This window comes from Hipposideros armiger, unplaced genomic scaffold (assembly GCF_001890085.2).
Source record: "Hipposideros armiger isolate ML-2016 unplaced genomic scaffold, ASM189008v1 scaffold_546, whole genome shotgun sequence".
Lineage (NCBI taxonomy): Eukaryota > Metazoa > Chordata > Mammalia > Chiroptera > Hipposideridae > Hipposideros > Hipposideros armiger.
Genome location: NW_017731896.1, coordinates 596,834 through 621,820, shown reverse-complemented (window position 1 = coordinate 621,820; position 24,987 = coordinate 596,834). Strand labels below are relative to the sequence as shown.

At 39.0% G+C, this 24,987-nt stretch overlaps 1 protein-coding gene and 1 pseudogene across 1 annotated transcript in view; both read left to right on the top strand.

Moving 5' to 3' along the window:
• Nucleotides 1-24,987, top strand: part of FAR2 (fatty acyl-CoA reductase 2) — a 139,834-nt gene that overhangs the window by 3,647 nt on the left and 111,200 nt on the right. The window lies entirely within an intron of this gene.
• On the top strand, nt 9,075-10,479 carry LOC109396815 (elongation factor 1-alpha 1 pseudogene; annotated as a pseudogene).

The following is a 24,987-nucleotide window of genomic DNA, read 5'->3' as shown; positions in this document are numbered from 1 at the left end:
ACAGTTAAGTGAAGGCAAAAAAAAAGTCTTTCCTGATCATATAAGCTTGAGAAACACTTGATTTAACCTAGTTAAGCAGTTTTATTGCAGGAATCCTCACAGCATTTAATATACTAATGCATATTAAGAATCATCAAGAGAGAAGAGATATTTTATGCCATATTTCCTAAACTTATTTGACCTTGAAATGCCTTTTTGGCAGAACATCTAACAGAGTCAGCCTTCAGCATAACACACTTTGGGAAATGCTGCCCTATATTAATAGATTAAACCTTTTAAGTTCTACAGCTCTCTATTCACCGTCATCTTCTCTCGTTTCTTTTTTCACGCTACTTGGAAGAATGCAGGAGACTGGAATTGCCTCTGTTAATTAGGCTTTAGGTTGATAGTGGAAATAATTCTGCTACATGGATAAGAGACAAAGAGATATTCACAAGCAAGATCTGCAGTCTGATTCAAAACATTTCTTTTTTTATAATCTCTACTTTTCTGGCGAGGCTATGCAGGACCTCTGTGAGGTATAGCCTGTCAAGTCTAGATTTACACATGAGGAACCTGGAGTATAAATAGTGGGGAAGACTTCACAGGGCCTCTTGTGTCCCATGATAGGTCTGGGCTTCATTGGATGTTTGTAATATTTCTCCTGCAGAGCAAAACAATGGGAATTCGTAGGGCGTGTGTAGGAGCAGTGATACTGCAATAAATCCCTTTCCTGGTCCCCAATACATTTGCATTGTGGTAAGGTGGAGAGAGGAATGCAATCTGTGACCAAAGAACAATTCAACAGAGCGGAACAGAAGAAACAAGCTCACACAACTATGGACTTGGCTGTGGCTGGTGCTCTAGCCCAGGGATCAGTCAACTATGGCCTCAGGGCCAATCTGGCCCCAACCTGTGTTTGTATAGTCTTTTGAACTAAAAATGGTTGTTATATTTTTTTAATGGTTGGGCAAAAAATCAAAAGAAGAATAATGTTCTGTGGCACCTGAAAATTATATGAAATGTAAATTTCAGTGTCCATAAATAAAGATTAGCTGGAAATCAGCCAGTGTCATACATCTCATCATATTATCTATGGTTGCTTTAGTGCCTCATCCAATGAGTAGCTGTGACCAGCGAAGCTTAATATATTGACTGTCTGGCCCTTTACAGAAGATATTTCGCTGACCCCTGTTCTAGGATGTTAAACTCACCAGCCATAGATAATTTTAATAGATTTTTTTTTTACACAGTAGTCTTAGAACTGTGGATCATCAGTTCCTTGGGATATTAATAACAGTTAAGTGAAGCCAGTTCAGGCTGCTATAACAAAGTACCATAGATTGGGTGGCTTATAAACAACATAAAATTTATTTCTAACAGTTTTAAAGGCTGGGAAAGCCTGATTCGTAGATGTCTTTTCATTGTAACCTCACAGGTTGGAAGGGGCAAGGGAGTTCTTTGTGGTCGCCTTTATAAGGTCACTAATCCCATTCTGGAAGTTTCCACCCTCATGACCTAATCACTTCCCAGAGACCCCACTTCACCACCATCACAACAAGCACTAGATTTCAACATCTGAATGGGGGGAGAGGGGAACTCAAACAGTCTATAGCAGTGGAAGACATACAGATAGGTAAACTGACTTCCTAGAAATGCCTCAACAATTATTGGCATTGGAGTCATGACAATGCTATTTATTGTCAATGACCAGTGTAGCTAATGTTACATGCCAACGTGAGGAGCAGAAGATAGTCTTGAAGGTAATAGCTTTTCAGAGTTATTCAGACATTTGAACTCATATATAGAGAATGGGTACTCAGGTAAATATGATCAGAGCACCAAGAGGTAGAGCAGGTAATTTACTCTAATGCTAGATAGTTGTTGAAATTGGCACTTCTGAGCATGGACCACCATGAGTAGTCACCTCTAATTTTTATTGCAATAATGAGGCAAATCTACTTTTTATTAATGTATCCTTTTCGTGAAGAGTGGTCATTTAAGGATGACAATCTTAATTTTGGGGTGACACAAATACACATTTCCTTGTCCCTCACCCCACACCTATTGAATCAGGATTTTTCATATGACAATCCCCAGGTGCTTCAAACATACCCAGATAGCTGAGGTACAAAATGTGGGAACAGCTGATCCAGGGACTTCCATGGGACTTAAAATCAGAAGATAGGAGGCTTGGTGCTTAGGTCTATCACTGCTATCATGACATCTTTCCAGATCAGGGTATTCTAGGGGAATCAAACAGTATGAAATATGGGGCTCCTTGCCAGCCACATTCATCAGGGGATTTTCCATGACTAACTCAGAGACCTACATCCTTTAAAAAAAAAAAAAAAAAAAAGAATGGGTTTCAGGTGAAATCACTTAATAGGCATTTTTCCATTTTATCCAGTACCTGTATCAAAGCAAAGAATATTGTGTAGATAACAATGTGATTAAGCAGACAATGAAAAAAATTACTATAATTACCAGACACCAAGAATAGCATTTGTTTATTGTTTTAGTCATGGCTTATTTTTAAAAAGTCTTAATTTTTTTATCTTTAATCTTTACAGTCCAGCAAAAACATTTTCAAGTTGTAGTTGACAATATGTGTGCCTTATGGCTTTGGACATACTATTACCTTGTTTTTAAGGCATTTTAACTACCCAGGCTCCTCCAGAGGTGGCCCCAAAACATTGAGGCACACACGTGCGGGGAGGGAGAGAAAGGAAAGGCTCTTCCCTGTGAATCTGTGTACAAAAGGCAAAAATATGGCCTCTCCTATCTACTTATTTGTCCTTCCACCTCAGCTGAGGAGTTGTTAGGTCAGTAACATTCGCTGGTGAGTAACAGGATGATCACAGGAGGCAGGAATAATATTTCCTGAGCCAAGAAATGAGAAAAAGTCATTGTGAAAATGCTCCACATTTTAGAGAAATAGTGCTTTATTTATCACAGGTCAGTGAGAGGACACATTCCACAAAAGTCAGCACAAACCCCAGGTATTCTTGAAAAAAGAATAGTTGGAAATTAGGAAGACCATTAAACTATGTATCTGGTCCCAACATATTTGAAACCACTTCAGTACTTCAAGCAGAGTTATGCCAACGCACAGTATTCTCAAGAAACTGGAGCAATCTGCCAGCTGTGTGTAACTGTTCGATGTGTGTGCACGTATCAAAGGTTTTTGCTCACTACTTTCAAGAAAGAATATTTCAACTAAAAGACATGTGGGCAGTAGCAGCATAGTTTTCTCTAGTGTTAAAAGCATCTTACAGATAGACAGCATTAATTTAATAAAAATAGAGCCATTTACCCAAAACAAGAGAAATTCTCCACTTAATTCCACATGAAATATAAATGTAAATAAGATCACCTGATAAATACCAATGAAGTCAACTTCACATCAGTCTGTAATTTTGTTTCTATTGAACTATAACTGTTGTCACATTCTGAGTTGAATCACATTTCCATTGTGCTTTGTTTATATAAAATCTTCAGGACATATCTACCCTCAAGATAAGTATATAACCTAACAGTCAGATACTTGTTCTCTTACCAAAAGGCTTCGAGAGTATTAAAAGCCACTGACAAAACTGTTCTCAAGAGTGCAGGAACCTTTGATGGTTTGAAAGAGTTAATTTCTCTCATCCACATGAGCTGTGTCCTTCTTTCTCAGCATGATGTACTTGTCAAAAGTCTCTCCTTCCTAGAATTATGACATTGCTTCTTCCTCCTTTTCCTTCTCCTATTTTGATCTAGTCCTGCCTGAAGCAGTGGTTATGCAATTGCTGTGGAGTGCCTGCTGATCACAGAATTGCCCTTTAGGTAAATTAGGCCTCAGTTTCTTTTAGGGCATAGTGAAACTTGCTCAAAGTAGACTTCCCTGAACCCCTAGATGTACTATATGTTGGCACATATCACACCATCTTATCTACTATACATAGTGGTGACTGCAAATAGCTTTGCCTTAACTAAGTATATTCATATTCTAAATTGTGGAATGACTGAGTACCTTATCTATATTTGGCCCAGTTTCCTCATTTTATAGAAAAGAAATGCCAGTCCCAAAGATGTAAAGTAACTTGTCACACGTCTATTTAACAGATGATTGTAGACTAGTATCTAGATCTTATTACTGCAGATCCCATGCCCATTCCATTCGTTCATTCTTTCTTCACTCATTCAGGCATATGATTTTACTGAGTGTCTGTCATGTGCCAGACAGGGTGTTGAGCTCTGCAAATATAATGGTGTACAAGTTATATAGTACCTGCCGTTAAGGTTTAGTGCCCCCTAAACTTTGAGCAATGTTTAACCCGTCACAACTTAGGAGTCTGTAAATATTTTTAAAGATGCTTATATTTACAAATATAAAATACTCATATGTTTCTATGTCCCCTTCTTCCCCTTTCTAACCAGCCCTGGTCCGTGATTAGCTTCTCAAAGCCCTGAGCAGTTAACACTAATAAAGGTATAATGGGAAATGGAGTTAAAGCAAATATTAAAAAGTTCACAGGGGAGAGAATGAACATTCTTCCCAAGGAAACAGTGTTTTCCTTTATTTGCCACAAATCCTGAGGATTAATTAGCCTGTGCTCCCATCCTCTCAGTTGCTCACTCTTTTCCCCAAACCTGGCCATGGAGTGGGTTCCATCCCCTTTCCTTTCTGCCCCTAAAGCTAGACACACAATCTCTTTGTGGTTTAAGTAATTAACTGCTAATCACTGTGGAAAAAGAGATAGGGGAAGAGCAAAAATAACCAGTGTGGGAAAGTTACAAAGTGTCCAGAAAAACCTCTGAGTCTTGGCATAGGGCCAGTATTTAATTGCTGACTTCTGAGATGACAAGTGGAAACCCTGTTATCTTCAGCCATTCATCTTTATTTCTAGAAGAGAGGTAAAAAACCAACCCTCTGCCTTCAAAGGCCTTACCTATACTCTTAAATCTGGATGAGTATGGGCATTTGTCTGAAGAGAGGGTTTATGGCTTTCAGCAGATTCTCAGAGAGGTCATGATGGAAACAAGATCAGAACCTTTGGGAACAATCAAGTGGACCATTTTACCTCTTTGAAATATTCCAGACCCAGGCCACTGCCAGAGCAGGAGAGATTCCTTCTAAGGGTTCCTCACAGGGATCATAGAACTCTTTGGGAGGTTTTCATGTTCCACCTTCAGGGTGTCACATGATTGAGAGCACTGCAGTGTTTCAAGACAGAGGCAATCTTGGTGAATGCTAGTTGAGGGGTGGGGGACGGGGTCAGTGATGCACAGGAGCCTTTAACATCACCTACTGTCTGGCTGGATGTCCATAAGCAAGTACTTAGCCTTTTGGTTTTCCCAATGTATTAGTTTGCTTGGACTGCTATAACAAACTACCACACACTGAGTGGTTTAAATAACAGAAATGTATTGGTTCACAAATCTGGAGACTAGAAATCCCAAGTCAAGATGTCAGCAGGGTTGGTTCCTTCTGAGGGCTGTGAGGGAAAGAGCTGTTCCAGGCCTCTCTTCTTGGCTTGTAGATGGTCATCTTCTCCCTGTGTCTTTAGATCATCTTCCCTGTCTGCCTGTCTATGTCTGTGTCCAAATTCCCTTTTTTATAAGGACACTAGTCAAATTGAATTAAGGGCCCACCCAACTCCAGTATGACCTCATCTTAACTAGTTATATCTACAACAACTTATTTCCAAATAAGGTCACATTCTGAGATACCGTGTTTTAAGACTTCAATATGAATTGGGGGAAGAAGGCACAATTCAATCCCTAACACCCAGGAAACTAAAACTTGACCCAATACTTGACTCCTCCATACCACAATGCAATATGATGATGAAACTATATCTACAAAGTACTTTCGTGTTAAAAAAAAAAATCAAACCAACAAAAACACACACAAAGCTGAAAAAAACAAAATAAATGTTATATGCATTTGAGGTATGAATTAATAATGAACATAAGTAATGACTATTGCCTTCACCAAGTGTTTTTTTCTCCATGTGACTTTTATTATTATTATTATTATTATTATTATTATTATTATTATTTTTATCTGAGCCATCCTGCCACCTGTTGGCAGCTCAGTGGCAGCTCAGCTCGGGCAGGGACTCTTAACTGCTGTTGCTCTGACTTTTGTTATTTTTATGAGGTATAATTTACATGTTGAAAAGTGAATATATCATGAATGCAATAAGTTGTATACATTCAAGCATCTCGCAAATTCTGGCTTCTAGGTAAACAAAACAAAACAAAACATTGTGGGTTCTCCTTAAGTCTAGACCCCTTCATGCCTCCCATCCAGTCACTACTTATTGCCCCCATCAGTTACCACTATTCTGACTTTTAAGTCATAGATTAGCTCTATTCAAACATAGATTAGCTTTGCCAGTTTCTTAGAGTTTATATAAAGGAAATCATATAATGTGCATTCTTTCGTGTCTGGCTTCTTTACTCAACATTATGTTTGTGAGATTTATCCAAATTGTGTGACTTGGTAGAGTATTCATTCTCGTTGCTGTACAGTACTCCATACTGTGAATATCCAACATTTAATTCCTCTGCTCTATTGTTGGTGAACAGCTGTGTAGTTTCCACTACGGGGTTCTTAGGAATAGTGCTGTTAAGAACATTTTTACGACTGTCTTCCATTGAACGTATGTACACATTTCTGTTGTGTAATACCTAAGCATGCAATTGCTTTATAGAGAGAGCTTTAATGAAGTCTGCCAAAGAGTTTCCAAAGTGGTTGTACAATGTATACTCCCAGAACCAGTCGTCAAGAGATCCCCTTGTTCCATGTCCTTATCAGCACTTCTTGTTTCCTGCCCTTATTTTAGCCACTTTGGTGGGAGAGTGGTTGTATGACATAGGGATTTTGTTTGTATTTCTTTGGCAACTGACAATATTGAGCACCTTTTCATGTTTTTTTTTTAAGATTTTATTGGGGTATTGGGGGATGGAACAGTGTTGGGGAATTGGGGGAAGGGGAACAGACAAGTTGCTGTCATTTTGTTCTTCAGTCTAGTTGTGGAGGACGCTGCTTCACTGGCCCAAGTTGGCACCATCATTGTGCTCTTCCCGGGCGAGGCAGATCAGTTGCCGGCTTCTGGATGGCCGCTCATGCTGGCTGCTGGCCGCTCACACTGGCTGCTGGCTACACACGGTAGCCCATGGCAACCCACTGCCACAGGGGCTGCAGCCTACGCCGTTGCCGGCGACTCACGGCATCTCAGCCCCAGGTTGAGCTGTTGTTCAGCATCTTAGCTGTGGAGGGCAGTGTCACTGGCCCTCACATGTGGGATCCGAACCAGGACCCTCTGGCATCCCAAGCCAGCTCCCAACCACTGCACCACTCGGCCGGCCCTCATGTTTTTTATATTTGGCCATTTGTATATCTTCTCTTGAGAAGTGCCCAAGCCTTTGTCCATTTGTCTATTGTCTTTTTCATAATGATTTGTGCATATATTTCATATATTCTAGATACAATTCCGTTGTTGGATATATGTATTGTGAATGTCTTCTTCCAAGCTGTGGCTTTCATTTTTACTCTCTTAATTTTTTCATTTGATGAACATAATAGAATCCGATTTATTAGTATTATTATTATTCTGTGGTTAGCGCTTTTTGCCTGTTCACAGATCAGGAAGATGTTCTCGTCTAAAGAGTTCATTGTTTTGCCTTTCATACTAAGATCTGTCCATCTGGAATTAATTTTTTTATGTTATAAGAAATAAAAATGCTTTTTTCCATTTGGATACCCAGTTGGCTCAGCACTATTTATTATAATTCTGCATATAATTTCAAATCAGGGAACACAGTAGCAGTCTGAATACCTCAGTTAGAACTAATTAATTTAAGCATAAAATTATGTAAAGATATCTCACTGTAATGACTTCTGAAGTCCATTGTGACTATGAAAACTCTCGGACCATCAATGTTAAGATCAAAGTACTTATTTGACCTGCTTATAGGGACCTAATTTCTGGTCTAATGGGTTAGGTAAAATAAAATAAATTAGTTTATTTCACACTCAAAAATCAAAGTGTAAAATTTAAAACAAATGGGTATGAGCTATAGTGAATATGGATGGAAAAAAATTAGTGATAATAGTGTGATAGCCCTTCATAAACAATCATTTGGGAAGCAATAATCAAAAGGCTTATCTTTGGTTATTAAGGAAGATAAATGAAGGGCTTAACCTTTCTCCAACGCACTTACAACTAAATGTCTTACTAGTTTCACCAGCTCACTTTAAAATGAAAAAGTAGCTGGAATAAGGAGAAACTGAAGGCTGGAGGATGAGTTAGGTGCCCATCCATTCTTTCATGCATTCATTCAACAAATATTTATTTAGCAATTACTGTCAGGCATTGTGTCAAATCCTGTGAATATTGAGAATGGTAAAACAGTCACTACCCTTAAAGTGTTTGAAACCCAGGTGGAGAGAACAGACAAATAAATCGTCTATTACATACAATGTGATATTGAATGGGGATGCTGAGAGTTTGACAGATCAGACTTTCGACTCAGCCCGGAGTGAGGGGAGAACTGGGAACTGTTTCCCAAAGGAGTTAAGTATGAGCTTTGCCCGCTGAAGGGTACAGTGGGACAAAGGGTATATGGCTGGGTAGTCTAGGTCACGGCCTCTGGAACTAGTCTGCAAGCTATGTGACCCAAGGTAAATCACTTTAAATTCTGTGGCCTCAGTTTCCTATTTGTAAAATTGGGTTTGTAACAGTAAATACCATAGAGTTATTTTGCTGATTCATGAGTTAATTAATACATGTAAACCATTTAGAAGAATGATTGGCACACAGTAAGTGTCCAGTGAGTAGAGCTATTATCACATGGAAAAGTTTGTCCTGAAGTTCTGGAGAAGCAAAGAGGTATTATCCACAGCTTTTGTCTAAAGTGAGAACTGAAATAGAGAGAGAAGAGCAGACCTGAACTCAGGAGTACAGACTCTTGTCCTGATTCTGCCACCTGCCCGTTCAGTGACTATATCTGCATTATAAAGATGACTAGATTGCCTTTTCACAATGGGTTTGCCACCAGAACACAGGTGTTGTGAAAACCACCACTAAATCTAAGCCAAAATGGGAAAGGAAAAGACTCATGTCAACATCGTCATCATTGGATATGTAGATTTGGGCAAGTCTACCACTACTGGTCCTCTGATCTACAAATGTGGTGAGACCGACAAAAGAACCATCAGAAAATTTGAGAAGGAGGCTGCTGAGATGGGAAAGGGCTCCTTCAAGTATGCCTGGGTCTTGGATGAACTGCAAGCTGAACATAAGTGTGGGATCATCATTGATATCTCCCTGTGGAAATTCCAGAACAGAAAGTATAATATTATGTGACCATCATTGATGCCCCAGGACACAGAAACTTTATCAAAAACATGGTTACAAGCACATCTCAGGCTGACTGTGCTGGCCTGTATGTTGCTTCTGGTGTTGGTGAATTTGAAGCAGGTATCTCCAAGAATGGGCAGACCCATGAGCATGCCCTTCTGGTTTACACACTGGATGTAAAGTACCTTATTGTTGGTGTTAACAAAATGGATTCCACTGACCTGACCTACAGACGGAAAAGGTATGAAGAAATTGTTAAGGGAAGTCAGCCCCTACATTAAGGAAACTGGCTACAACCCTGATACAGTAGCATTTGTGCTAATTTTGGTTGGAATGGTGACAACATGCTAGAGCCAAGTGCTGACATACCTTTGTTCAAGGGATGGAAAGTCACCTGTAAAGATCAATGCCAGTGGATCCATACTGTTTGACGCTCTGGATTGCATCCTTCCACCAAGTCATCCAACTGACAAACCTTTGCATCTACCCCTCCAGGATATCTACAAAATTGACGGTATTGGTACTCTCACTGTGAGCAGAGTGGTGACCAGTGTTATTAAACCCGGCATGGTGGTCACCTTTGCTCCAGTCAATATTACAAATGAAGTAAAGTCTGTTGAAATGCACCATGAAGCTTTGAGTGAAACTCTTCCTGGGGACAATGTGGGCTTCAATTCAAGAACGTGTCTGTCCAAGATGTCTGTCATGGCAATGTGGCCACTGACAGCAAAAATGACCCACCAATGGATGCAGCTGACTTCACAGCTCAGTTGATTATCCAGAACCATCCAGGCCAAATCAGGCCAGAAACACACCTGTGCAGGATGTCACACAGCTCACATTGCTTGCAAATTTACTGAGCTGAAGGAGAAGGTGATGGTTGTTCTGGGGAAAAGCTGGAAGATGGCCCAAAGTTTTTGAAATGTGGTGATGCTGCCATTATTGATATGGTTCCTGGTAAGCCCATGTGTATTGAGAGCTTCTCTGACAATCCTCCTCTGGGCCATTTTGCTGTTCATGACATGAGACAGACATCGAAGCAGTGGACAAGAAGGCAGCTGGAACTGGCCAAGTCACCAAGTCTGTGCACAAAGCTCCGAAGGCTAACAGAACGTTATCCCCATACCTGCCATCCCAGTCTTAATCAATGGTGGAAAAATGGTGTCAGAACTGTTTGTGGCAATTGGCCATTTATGTTTAATAGTAGAAGACTGGTTGATGATTACAATGCATCATAAAACCTTCAGAAGGAAAAGAGAATGGTTTGTGGACCATTTGGGATTTTTGTGAGGCAGTTATTAAGTTAATTTTTAAAATCAGTACTTTTTCATGGAAACAGCTTGACCAAAAATCTGTCACAGAATTTTGAGACCCATTAAAACAAAGTTGAATGAGAAAATAAAAAAAGAAAAATGACTAGATTATCTCTCAAGTCCCTTCCAGCTCTCGTGCACTATGATTCTGCAGCTCCCGCTGAGATAGACTTAATAAATAGTATTTGGATTCTGGTAGCAGAGAATTAAAAAGAGAAATCAAATTTGATTCTGAGGTTTCCAGCTGAGTGACTAGGTAAGCAGTGGTATCATTTCAGAAGAAATAGGCAAGTCAAGAAGAGGTTGGTGTGTGTGGAGACTGGGAATGATGGAGCACAGGTTCATGGACAGAATTTTTAAATTGGAAGATACCATTTCTGTCATTTTAATTCAGTGTGGTAGAGAGGAGGTGTATTTCAGTAGTTAATAACGACCATAGAAACAAGAGCCTGATTGCCTGGGCCCAAGTTTGACACTTTCCAGCAGTTTACTTAAGGTTTGTGCATCTAGTTAAGTTTCTTCTGTAAAATTCAGACAAAATGCAGATTGAACCATGCACAGTTGCCATTTGTAGGTCAAAATGGTTGAGTTGGCAATTTTACATGGTTCAACCTAGTAACAGACACTTTCTAAGGGGTTGTACCAAGAAGTAAATGAGTTCATATGTGTCACATGCTAAGGACAGTGCTTGACACAAAACAAGGTGCCATATAAGTGTTTCCCTTAATATTAAGGCTATCTGGACTGTTCAAAATCTATTGCACCCAGTTTAATTTGGCAAGAACAATTAGGCATCGCATAGTATGTCCATTTAGGCCTCCTTCCATCCTCACATTCAGGCAGCCATGAGGTGACTAGGCAGCTAGTCTGTAAGGGTACAGTTGGGTTGCACTTCCAGTGCTGGCTCCCACTGCCATTTTGCTTATTTCCAGTGCTTTTATTGAGATAGGCAGCAGTTTTTACTCAGGTAAATTTAACATCGAAGTTCCTGGAATGAAGCTAGCTGCTTCTACCTCTTCTTTTCTCCTCAAACCCTCACCCTCCCTCTCCAGACCAGTCCTTGGCATCAGGGGGCCTAATTTCCACCTTCCTCAGAGTGTAATGTAGGTACTAGCTATCTACCATCTAAGCCCTCTCGGCACTCCAGACACCAGGCTGGCTCTGCAGGGAGGGTGAGAGGAGCAGGGGACATCTAAGAGAAGTCCTGGGTGTAGGCCCAGAAGAGGGGGAACTGAGGAGGGTGAAAGGAGCCCCAGGCAGCCCTAAGCCATGAGCTGGGGAGTGAGACAGAGACACAGGCCATTGAGGAGCCATGCTCTGACTGCAGGACTTCAGACACGGATTGGTGTGTCTGTAGGATAAGGATCCAGTTGTGCATGAACCAAGATAGAGATGTTAGAGAAGCAGCAAAAAGAAGGGAAAACTAAAAACATGACTTTCCTGAGTTAAAACAGGACTAGCTGCAGTTCCTTGCAAAACTGTTTACTGGCCGTTGCCTAGTGTCACCCATATATGAACCATGACTCACATTGTTGGTTTCATATAGTGTGGGACATGTCTTTTTACTTTCTTTTCCATGTGTTTTGAAGAACCAAAGTTCTTACTACTTGTGTTGGTGAATTTGCCAAACGTTTTCTCTCTGTATTGAGATTTTTGTGTCTTGTTTGAAAGAGAAACTTCCCTGTCTGCTTCACTTTTTAAGTAATTAGTTTGTGAACGGCTCCCTCAGTTAGACTGTGGTTTCAGACTCTAGTTTGCAACGGTTAATTTCCTTTTGTTGGTGTCAACACAGTGACATAATTCACACAAAGGAAGAAACTACTCTACCAATGATATGCAGGATACTAAATCATGGCTGATTAAAGTCACCCTTACTATTTACTGAATGTTTAACAAGAGCAAGGCCAGGCAGGCACTTTAAAAATATATATCACATCAATCCTGAGGATTATACATTTTACAGATGAGAAAACCAAGGCCCACAAATTTTAAAATATGGTCATTAGGCAAGCATCAAAATAAAAATGTAGTCATTATTGAAGCATAACTTCAGTTAAGAGAGAGACTTCCAACCAAAAAGACTATTTTGAAAATGTCTTTGATACTGAAACACTCCCATTGTTTGGATATAGTAGACACGTTTGGATTAAGTAGCGTCATATTTTTTAGAAAATCAACAACAAAAAATGTGACTCTATTCATTTTTAATGGGCAGTGTCACAGGAACAGAATCATGGCTTTGTTTTTACAAAGAGATAGTGTGAAAAATAATTGTACCAATAGGTAAATACTTGAAGCCTCGGAATGGAAATTGGCTGCTGAGGATAGAGTCGCCTTGCAAATTCAGTACCTTTGAGCTCCTAGAGTTCTAATATTCTAATAAGCGGTGGTTAAGGAAAAAAACAACAACATAGAACAGGGAGTTATCAGGTGTACAGTACATGTGTCCTAGACGATGTTATATAGGAAAAGCAGGAAGCAAATGAACACCTGCTGAAAAGCCTCTTTTTCATTATCTGTAGGAGTTAGAAGACTTAAATTTCTTTTATCAAAACGTAAGTCTTGGCTCTGTCACCGGTGTAGGTCTTCGCCAAATCACTCGCTGCCTGTTCCTCAGTTTCCACATCTGTGGATAATAGCATCGACACTAGTTACCTCCCATGACTGTTGTGAGAAAATACTGAAATGCTTTAAGAACTGATAAGATAAAGTGTAAGATATTACACGAGTTGCTAATGTTCATAGTAAGTAGTATTAATAGCATACAAGACTAATAATTTTGTGTGTGTATACAAGAACTGACAAGTAGTTCGTGAACTTGTTGCAACGATGTTGCTAACCTTTTTTGATATCGGGGATTATTCATTATGAATTTGCACCAACTGGAAAAACAGTTAACCAAATTTACTGTTTGGAAGTGCTGAAAAAGCTGCATGCAAAAGTTAGATGAAAATGACCTGAACTTTTCGCCAACGATTCATGGCTCTTGCATCACAACAATGCACCAACTCACACGGCACTGTTTGTGAGGGAGTTTTTAGCCAGTAAACAAATAACTGTATTGGAACACCCTCCCTACTCACCTAATCTGGCCTCCAATGACTTCTTTCTTTACCAGAAGATAAAGGAAATATTGAAAGGAAGGCATTTTGATGATATTCAGGACATCAAGGGTAATACGACAGCTCTGATGACCATTCCAGGAAAAGAGTTCCAAAATTCTTTGAAGGGTGGACTAGGCCCAAGGGGAGTACTTCGAAGGTGACCATAATGATATTCAGCAATGAGGTATGTAGCACTTTTTCTAGGATGAGTTCATGAACTTCATTGACCTCATAGGCTCTAATATTTATGTGTATATATAATTTTGTACACAAATAATAATAATAATAATAATAATACTTTCCATTTAAATTATATTTTATACTCCTTAGAGGACATTTATATTCATTGTTTTATATAAGCCTCAGAAAGACCTGTGAGGTGGGCCAGGTGTTATCCTGCCTTTCCATGTTGCTAACACAGATCTCTGCTTTTTCCCCAAAAGAAAGCCTCTCCTTTTTTGTAATATCTGCAACTTCTGTCAGTCCTTGTTGCTATAACCTTTCACCTCTAGATCATTCTATGCTATTTGTCAACTATGTAATCCATTACTTTCCAACTTCTGAGTGTATCCTAAAGTTCATTTGGACAAGCACATGGCACTCTGCCTTGACCTCACATCTTCATCAGCTTTCAGTTCAAGCACTGCTGCACCCTATTTTTAGAAACGTACTTCCAAGGCCAATCCCTGGCATCAGCACTGCTTCAGACTGCTGCATCTGAAATCTCTAAATCTAATAGTTCACACTTGGACAGTGACGTTCATTGCTTCCAGATCTCTCATTTTCTTTCTGCCACCAAAGCTACTGTTCAATTTAGCAAGCTCTCCCGTCATTTGTCTCCTCATCACCCACCCTAGGGCCATTGCTTTAAAACTAAACCTTTGCCAGCTTCCTCTACTTCCTACCTTTTCCATTTGTTTCTCCCTAAATCTACTGTTCATACCCTCAAATTTGGGTCTTGCCAACACTCCATATTCCCTGCTCCAACCACAGGCAGCCAGGTCTTGCTGGAGAGCACCAGGTAAGTATTTGTATGAAATAGGGATGGTACAAATTCGTCTTTAACCTTAGCAGGACACTCCGCTGATTTCAGCTTCTTTGCTGGTTTCTTGTCTCTTTTCTGTCTTATCTAGAGCAGTGGTTACAAACATTTACACTTTTCCCTGAGCACCTTTCTTTAATTGCAGATCTTTAACTGACAAAATATGATGTTGCCTCACACTCCTTACTGAGAAATAACCAAAGATCTATCTTAGGTTCTGCTCCAACCACAGATTTATCTATCTCCCACCCACCCTTTCCTCATTTCATCCTTGTTAGAGGATAAAATGACCTTCCTATGCTCCGGGCTGACCACTGTATCTTTTCTACTAATTTTATTCCCTCTAAACTTCTTCAGAACATCGGTTCCACTTATTTTCATTGTATCCTTCTTTTCTGTCTCATTCCCCTCAGACTCTGCATATGATCAAACTTCCCATGTCACCAACAAATGAGCTTCCTTCCACATCCTTATGTTCCTATCCTTCTATTCTCCTGTTGGTACCCTGTGACACTACATCACTTTTTCTTCTATGGTTGAACTTCTCCTAATGGTCATTTACACTGGGTGTTCTAATTAAGGATTCTGTCCTGAATTGTCATATAAAGACTACAAACCAAAAAACAGTTTATGGATTTTTCTAGCATTTCATTTGGTACGGTATTAGTCACTTTCTTCTTCTATGTTGACATTTTACCTTACTGAGTAGGGATGTTTGCTTTCGATAAGGACGTGAACATAACGTGCTGCTTTGATCAACAACTAGAGATGGCATCAGAGCACTATCTGTGAAGCTTCGTGCTGGAAATACAAACTTTAAGGAGAGTAATGGCAACTGTGAGGGGAAAAAAAGCATTTCTCATTATCATCTACTGATATAAAATTCTTGGAGAAATGCTGCATCAAAAATATAATCAAAATAAACGTGCATATCCTCATAGATGAAATACAAAGAGTTTCTGTACTCAGGATTCCAGAAAGTACCAGAACGCGAGTTTTTTTTTTTTTAATTGGGGAATTGGGGGATGGGAACAGTGCTGGGGATTTGGGGGAAGGGGAACAGACAAGTCACTGTCGTTTTTGTTGCCCAGTCCAGTCGTAGAGGACGTCGCCCCACTGGCCCAAGTTGGCACCGTCATTGGGCTCTTCCCAGGCGAGGCAGATCAGTCACCAGCTTCTAGACAGCCGCTCACTGCGGCTGCTGGCCGCTCACGCTGGCTGCTGGCTACAGACGGTAGCCCATGGCAACCCACTGCCACAGGGGATGCAGCCTACGCCGTCGCCAGCGACCCACGGCAGCCCAGCTCCAGGTTGAGCTGTTTGTTGTTCAGCATCTTAGCTGTAGAGGGCAGCGTCACCGGCCCTCATATGTGGGATCCAAACCGGGGCCCTCTGGCATCCCAAGCCAGTTCTTAACCATCACGCCACTCGGCCAGCCCAGGCGAGTTCCTGATTACATACCAGTCAAGAGTACACGCAGGGGCAGCCAGTCAGCTCAGTTGGTTGGAGCGCAGTGCTCACAACAACAAGGTTGCCGGTTCAATCCCCACATGGGCCGCTAAGCTGCGCCCTCCACAACTAGATTGAAACAACTACTCGACTTGGAGCTGATGGGTCCTGGAAAAACACACTATTCCCCAATTTAAAAAAAAAGAAGAAGAAGAAGAGTACACACAGATGTCAAGGGAAGCATTTTCTTTATAGTGTAAACTGGCTAGAAACCAGAGACCAACTGGGAGTTGCTGAACTTTCAGTCTTGCTCCTTATAAAAGGAGACAGTGCATTTGGATGAACCCTTTGTTGACAGAAATAATTGAGATACTACTATGAAGGGGACATGGGGAACTTTCTACTGTTAGCAGGTGTCAAGCTACCCTGATGGTATTAATGGTCAACTTATTTCTGGGGCGGAGAGCGTGGTTTATCTGCTGATGGACTCAGCCCCTGAGACATACTGATTTAGTGCATGTCTAGATGCTGCAAAAGCTCACTTCTAAAACACAAGCTCAGAAAGAAATGAATAGAAAGGAATTCAAACTATAAATAATAATAATTTAATGTTCATCTTATTAAACTTCTAGAGTAAAAATTGAAAAATAAAACAAAATACCAAAATTTAGTGCCAAGGGTAAAAATGAGGTGACCTTAATTTATGAAATTTTAAAGGATGGAAAATTTAAATACTGAACTCCTTTAGTTTTATACAATTATGTACCCGTTCCTTAAGTTTTCCAAAGCACTAAACATAGGGAATCATTTTTTATAATCTTCATTATCAAGTTTTAATTTTAATCTCCCTAGATTTCTCTTGCCTCACATGAAACTTTTGGGAAAATGCTTAGCAACTTTGTTTAAAGAGAACATTTAATTTCTAACAGATAAAAGCTTTTTTTTTTTCAATGATTGCAAAAGGTAACTGTTTTGCTATTAATAAGCAAGGTGTCCATTGGCTTTTCTTAGCCAGTTTATTGACTGGTGCATGCACCATGTCATCAGGGACACTGGCCTGCCACTAAGCTCTGTGATACATTAGTAATTGCAATTCCAGCTGAGTTTGGATAAGAACAGCAAAAGCAGGCAGGTAATTTGCCACTGGCAGAGACAACATTTTGAACAGTCTTATTGAGTTTGCATTATTTTCTTCATCCTAGAAAAGAAAAAACCTCTTTCAGAAAAACAAAAACCTAATTTTTAATTTAAGAAAATAAAGTTTAAATGAAGCAGTTGAGAAACCATTTAGAGCAGCTGTTCTCAACCTTCCTACTGCCGCGACCCCTTAATACAGTTCCTCATGTGTGGTGACCCCGAACCATAAAATTATTTTCGTTGCTACTCTATAACTGTAATTTTGCTACTGTTATGAATCGTAATATAAATATTTTTTTGTTTTCCAATGGTCTTAGGCGACCCCTGTGAAAGGGTCGTTCGACCCCCAGAGGGGTCGCAACCCACAGGTTGAGAACCGCTGATTTAGAGGAAAATAAAATAAAATAAAATAAGAACTGTAGCTAACACTGTCACCCGTATTCTAAAATATGTGATCGCTTATGACAAAGGCTGGGGAAATGATGCTATGAGTATAGTATGTACAAAATACAGATGTGTTACCCTTGCCCCAGTTTTTTTATCCAGTGTGTCATTATTGAGGCTGTTTTGATTCTGCCTTAGCCACTCTGTGTTCACTTGGGCTTTTACCCATGGCAATGTCAGAGAAAAATGGTTAAAAAGGAAATTTTACATAAAACAACTGAACACTTTTTCAGAGAAAAAGTGAGAGGTTTGGTTGTGGAGAACCCAGGAACTATATAGGTTAAATGAGTATCCTTTAACAAATTATCAGTGAACTTCATTTAGCCATGCTGATCTCCTATCCTTCCTTAATTTGGTTAAGCAAGACAGACCTACACCCAGCGTTTACCTCAGAAGAAGCAATGGCCAACATTCTTTAGAGCCAAAGAGCTTTCTGAAGTAGGGTCAACTTAAAAACCTGGGTAAGAGCCTGAGGAAGTTTATGAATGATGCAATAATGAACGGAGCCAAATCCTTTATAGATGATGTTTGAATGCCCTCAGAGGACATCCAGGCAGTCAGGGAGTTGACATAAATCCCATCAGTCTTCCAGGCTTTCCTGGCTGAGTTGGCTCTAGAGTAGCAATACAGGTGAAGACATGCTACATAAATTCCAAATACTCCACAGAGCAAATAACAGCGAGCTGGCTGTGGCTGGGGTCTTGATTATATATATATATATATTTTTTTTTAATTTAATTTTATTTTTTTTTAAAGATTTTTATTGGAGAATTGCAGAGGGAGACAGTGTTGGGGAATTGGGGAAGGGGAACATTGTGTTTTTCCAGGACCCATCAGCTCCAAGTCAAGTTGTTGTCCTTCAATCTTAGTTGTAGAGGTCGCAATTCAGCTCTAAGTCCAGCCACAGCTTTCAATCTAGTTGCGGGGGGTGCAGCCCACCATCCCATATGGGTGTCATACCAGCAACCTTGCTGCTAAGAGCACATGCTCTCACCAGCTCAGCAGTAGCTCAGCTCAGGCGCATCTCAGTAGGCCATATGGGAATTGAATTGGCGACCCTATTGCTCAGAGCTCGCGCTCTTAACCAACTGAGCCCCTCAGCTGGCCTTCTTGATTAGAGATTTTTAAGAGACTCTCTTCTGCTTCTATTTATGTTTTTACTAGAACTCATTATTGTATAGATGTTTCTGTGGAAAAATATGGATAGAAGAATAATGTCACTGAGAATTATGTCCATGAATCTGTTCATCATCCCAGTGTCATGTCTCCAGAAAATAAAATTGGAATGTAACCAATTTTCCTGTGGGTACTATAAGAAGGGCTATCCTAGGATTTTCTCCTACAGTTGCATAAGTAACAAGGTATTTACAAATGATTAAAATGAAGATTGGGTTGAAAAAAAAAAGGATTTTAATTACTATGAGTCAGTAGCTGAACTGTAATGAATTCACATTTATAGATCTCAGATCTGGACAAACCTCAAGTGGGCCTTTGCGCATGGCTCTAGAAGGTATTATTGTGCTCATTTTATAAATATGTCCCATGATTTCCCCAAGATTACATGTAATCATCAACTTTATAATTAAACAGTAACTTTAACAGTTTAAACTGAAACTTTATAGTCTTCTGGTAGTGTTTTAAGGCCCCAAAGAAGGTTTCTAGGGGAGAGAGCCTTGGTCTGGGGAATCTTTCCTTTTCTTAAAACCACATGAATTTTTCTAAGATCACATGTATTATTCAATGAGGCCATCTATCTATCTATCTATCTATCTATCTATCTATCTATCAATCATCTATCTATCATCTATCTATCTATCTATCTATCTATCTATCATCTATCTGTAAAAACCAGTCACAAAATACAAAGAGCTGGAAATTTCTGAGAGAGCATTTGGTCCTCTCATTTATTAATCCTTCCCTGTGAAGAAAGATGTTTGTGATGTTTCTTCTCCCTACCTTTTTGGTGTGGGAGTGGGAAGACAACTTTTCCAAGCATCCATATTTTTTCATGATCAAAGCCTATTGTATCTAGTTTTATTACCCTTAAACGTTCATTAATCCCCATGTACTTATCTATAAAACATATAATTACATAGTTTTACTTGACTAAATGATCAGTGTTTATCTTTTTATTATACTTAGCATTTTTCAACTATATGATGTAATAATTGGCAAACATAGATGGATAGGCTTTTCTATTAGTTTTCCTGAAGTTCATGCACAAAATTACTCACTAAAGGTTGAATTGTTTATAGTTCACAGCATTCAAGTTTTATTTGAAATGTGTCTTTGGAGCATAGTACATTTTCCTTTCTCCAGAAGTTAACATGAAGAACTAGGATTTTCACCCCAGGATATTCTCCAGTTAACATGTATCTTGGTGCTCGATAACACTCTGAGATATTTTTTTATCATTCATCAAGCACAAACATGTTTCATTCGTATATTAAGTGGCTATTTTAATTCTAAATGAAAGTTTAAAGGAATCCTTCATATTTCCAGAGTCTGTACCACATCATTTTTTTAAGAAACCTCAAATATACTAAACACACAATGTGATATATAGATGATGTATTACAGAATTGTACACCTGAAACCTATGCAACTTTACTAACCATTGTCACCCCAATAAACTTTAATTAAAAAAAGAAGAAGAAAGAAATATACTAAAGACTATCTTAACTGCAAACATCAACACAAATTTGGTACTTATGGTGGCGATGGTTGTGTATCATTGTGAATGTATTAAATGTCACTGAATTGTACACATTAAAATAGTTTTTTTTGTTATGTGAATTTCACCTCAATAATAAAAAAAAATCAACACAAACATAGACAATCTCTGAGGAGCCCATCTCGTTTTTCTATAAAATTACCTTACATAACTCCACCAGGGTAATTATCTATCCAGACCGCAGAAATCAATTTGAATCTGCAGTTCTGGCAGAGATTAAGTCAGACATTAAATAAATAAGTTGTAGGCAAGTTAAATTGTCACTGAATTCTTACATATCACTCAGAGTCCAAACACTGTACTTCTGAATTATTGGGCTGTCGGGAAAGTCATAAAGTTTTCTTCTATGTTTTTCAATGCAAAAATGCATCATGACTTTCCTGACGACCCAATATTTGTTCTCACTGTGATAAATTATATGGCCTGGTTCCCAAGATCCATTGTAAAGGTTGACACATCATCTTGCCTCTTCAAGGTCCCTTCAGAGAAAGTGTTTTTTAACCTTTGTTAGCACTTTCTAGTATTTCACTCAGACCCTCAAAGTTCGTGAGGCTCCGTTAAATCTCTCCTTCAGCTTTTATCTATTTCTTCTCCTTTAAATTCTCAGTAGGAATAGATAACAGTTGATCTGATTCCAGCAATACCACTTCAAAAACGTGTTAGTATTCCTGCTGATCTTTATTCTCCAAATCTGATAAGCTTTCCCTCAACTTTTTTTTTAACAAATTTAAACCATCTTTATTATTCACTTCTTGCCTCTTTTCAATATTTCCACTTCATACATTATTTCATAGGGTTCCAAACTAGATGTAATTGTTACCCAGATGTAGAATGGAAAAATTAATTTCTTCTTCCAGCATGCTATTCTTTTCTTCTCTAGACACATAATAACATCATCAAGCATTATTGGTGTAATGAATTAAAATTTGCATTCACATCCGTTCCTCATTTGTTCTCTGTCAGTCCTGTGCTCTTTACTTGTAATAATGATGCTGATATTATGTTATTGTTTTAAACTCTGCATTAGGATTCAGTTTGAATTCTAAAACTTTGGCAATAGCTGATGGCTCTTGTCTCTCTGAAATTTATGTGTTTGCTATTAAAATCCATTCAGTATACTTCATTCCAGCTCTTCTTCATTCCAGCTCTTCCAACTCTTTTGAATTCTGATGCTATTGCCAAAACATCCATCTACCTGAGTCCTAGCTGGGAAGGCTAGCTGAACAAACCCTAAGGAGTTATTCAGATAGAAAGGGGTGTGTTACTATCTGGGAGCAATACTGGAACATAGACTTGACAGGGAGACTATATGAGAGCCAGGTGTACAGAAAGAAACTCAAGTACAACTACTCAAACTCCCTCACTACTTGGGAGGGAAAACTCTGAGGCATGGTACATTCATTTTCTAAGGCTGCCATAACAAAATACCACTGACTGGGTGGCTTAAAGCAACAGATATTAATTTCCTCACTGTTCTGGAAACTAAAAGTCCAAGATCAAGGTGTTGGAAGGTATGATTTTTCTGAGGCTTTCCTTCTTGGCTTGCAGATGGCTGCCTTCTTGGTGTGTCCTCACATGGCCTTTCCTCTGTGTGTGCACATCTGTGGTGTCTCTTTGTGTGTTTAAATTCCTCTTCTTGTTAGGACATGAGTCAGATTGGATGAGGACCCACCTTAATACCTTCATTTGAACTTAATCACCTCTTTAAAGGCTTTATCTCCAAGTACATTCATATGTTGTAGTGCTGGGGGTTAGGGCATGAACATCTGAATTTTGAGGGGACGCAGTTCAGCCCACAACACCTGGGTTTTACACCACTTCAGTGTTTCCCTGAGAAATTAAGGTCTACTTACATATAGTGGTAACTGGCTTGATACTGTAAGTCCCCAACTTAACGACTTATGAACATTTGAGTTGCGAACTTTCACAAATACAAACGGACCTCGCATTACAAACATTCGTAGATGCGAACAAACCGCGGAAGTAGCTCATGTGTCTGCCGGACATTGTCACAGCCGTGCTGCTGTGTGCTTACTGTACAGTGCGATAGTGTGCAGTAGTACAGTGCTCAATCAGAGCCCAGATGTCTGGAAGCAAGAGGAAAAGCAGTGGTGATGCAGAGGGGACTGCTAGGAAGCGAAAAGCAATAACCACGGAAACAAAAGTGAAAATAATTGAGAGATTGGATTGAGGCGAAAAGATGGTAGACATCGCTCGTTCTTATAACATGAATCGTTCAACCATTGGCTTTACATTGTATATTTGTGTCAAGGGTGTAGAAGACTCAGTTTGTTGGACTTACGAACAAGTCTGACTTACAAACAAATCTGACTTACGAATGTTCTCCTGGAGCATAACTCATTCGTAATTTGGGGACTTACTGTATCACTTCTTGTTGGATGCTTCCCTTTCCCTGTACCACAAAACCACCCCCTTTTGGGTGTTTCCTGCACCTCCCCAAATTTCCACTCTAATCCTTTCCTCAGGGTCAATGTCTATGGGAACGCAAACTACAGCACATACAAAGCACGAGAGTACTGTAGAGTGACACAAAGACCATCAACCTAGCATCAGACGACCTAAATTCAAGTTCTAGGTTCAAATTCTGGCACTAATGTCATCAGGTCATCAACCTCCTTAAACATCAGTTTCCCCTTACGTAAAATGGAGATGATAACGATGTCTTCTTTATACAGTTTTTTCAATTCCTAAATTAGAAAATGTATATGATATCATAGTTATTTTTAAATAAGGATTACCACAATGATTCTATGCACAGAAATAAAAACTCTCACACAATGTAAAGAGAGGCTGCTTTTCCCTCTCTTGAAACAGCCTGCTTCATAATCTTTGGAGTGTATCTGCTTTGCTAATAAACTTACTGTTCTATGCTTGCACAAAGAAAAAAATATATATTGTTACCACAGAAAGACATAGTTTTCTGCCCTCAAAGAATTTAATTTGGATAATCAAATTTAAATCTATGAAATTTTTATAACGCATAAGGCAGCATATGATTAAGTGTGAAATAACTGATCTATTCTACCATCATAATCATTGCTGAAAATATTGAATAACATCAGATTCTCACTCAGTCCAGAAAGCTCTCCTGACCACTGGATCCCTTTAGTTTGCTGGTATCTATTATTCATTTAATTATGGGAGAGAAAGTTTGTAGAAGCGACTGTTCCTGCCATCAGAGCTTATGATCCTGCTTGGTGCACAAGACATGTATACAAAGGAATTAAATAAAAAGCAGCTGGTGCAAAGAGCTAGAATGCTAAGTGAATAAACTTCATACAAACTTAGAACATTATGCAGAGTAAACGCTTAGAATGGTTTTATAGTTGAGCTCTCAAGGAGGCTGTCATTAGACACTGAATTAATATAACAATAAAAAATAATTTTCATAAAACCAAGGCCAAAAAGGATTTATAAAATCACACTGTAGAATCATAAAAACTCAGCATTGAAAAGGACCTTAGGAGCAACCTCCTAGTCACTGGTTTTCAAAATAAGATATCAGTCCACCTCACCCTAAGGGCATTTGGAACTATGAGAAGACTGTTTTGGGTTGTCATGACGAGAGATGGCGAAACATTAGTGGTTAGAATTTGGAAATGCTAAACGCAATCTAGTGCAGGGAACACACTCACCCAATAGCTCAACAAAGAACTGTCCTGTCTCCATCCCACCTACCAACCTCCCAACCTTCCCACCCCTCATTACATAAAAAAAAAAAAACCTGTTGCTCAGGAAAGATAAGAGATTTCCCCACAATCTAATGCATTTAATATCAGTCTATATTATAGACAGTGTTATCCAACAGAAATAGTCTGTAAGCCACAAATGAAAGCCATCATGTATAATTTTAAATTTGGTAATAGATACATTACAATATCTTAAAACTGGTAACATTAATTTAATAATATATTCTATTTATCCAAGTATATACAAAATATTTCAATATGTAATCAGCATGTAATTATTAATGAGATATTTTATATTTTTTTATGATAAGTCTTCAAACTCTGGTATTTATTTATACTTAACATCACATCTCAATTTGGACTAGCCACATTTCAAGTGCTTAATAGCCCCATGTAGCTAGTGGTTCCTATGTTGCAGCTCTAGGAGATTCTGTGTGCTTTTCTAAACAGTCTTTGTCTTTCTTACAAGATGCATGTCATAAGCAACTGAATAGAAGACCTCAGTTGACTTCATCTACTATTCCTGTCACTGTATCATAGAAAGAAATAAGATCGGTCTGCCTAATGTGTTTTTCAGAAAGCCGAAGCTCTGTTGATTATTATTTTGTGTCTTCTGATCTTTGAAGCATTTGAAAATTGATTTCTGGATGAGTCACTTCAGTGCTTTTTTTTTTAGGTATGAAGCTAAATTAACCATTTTATAATTTGAGGCTTGATTT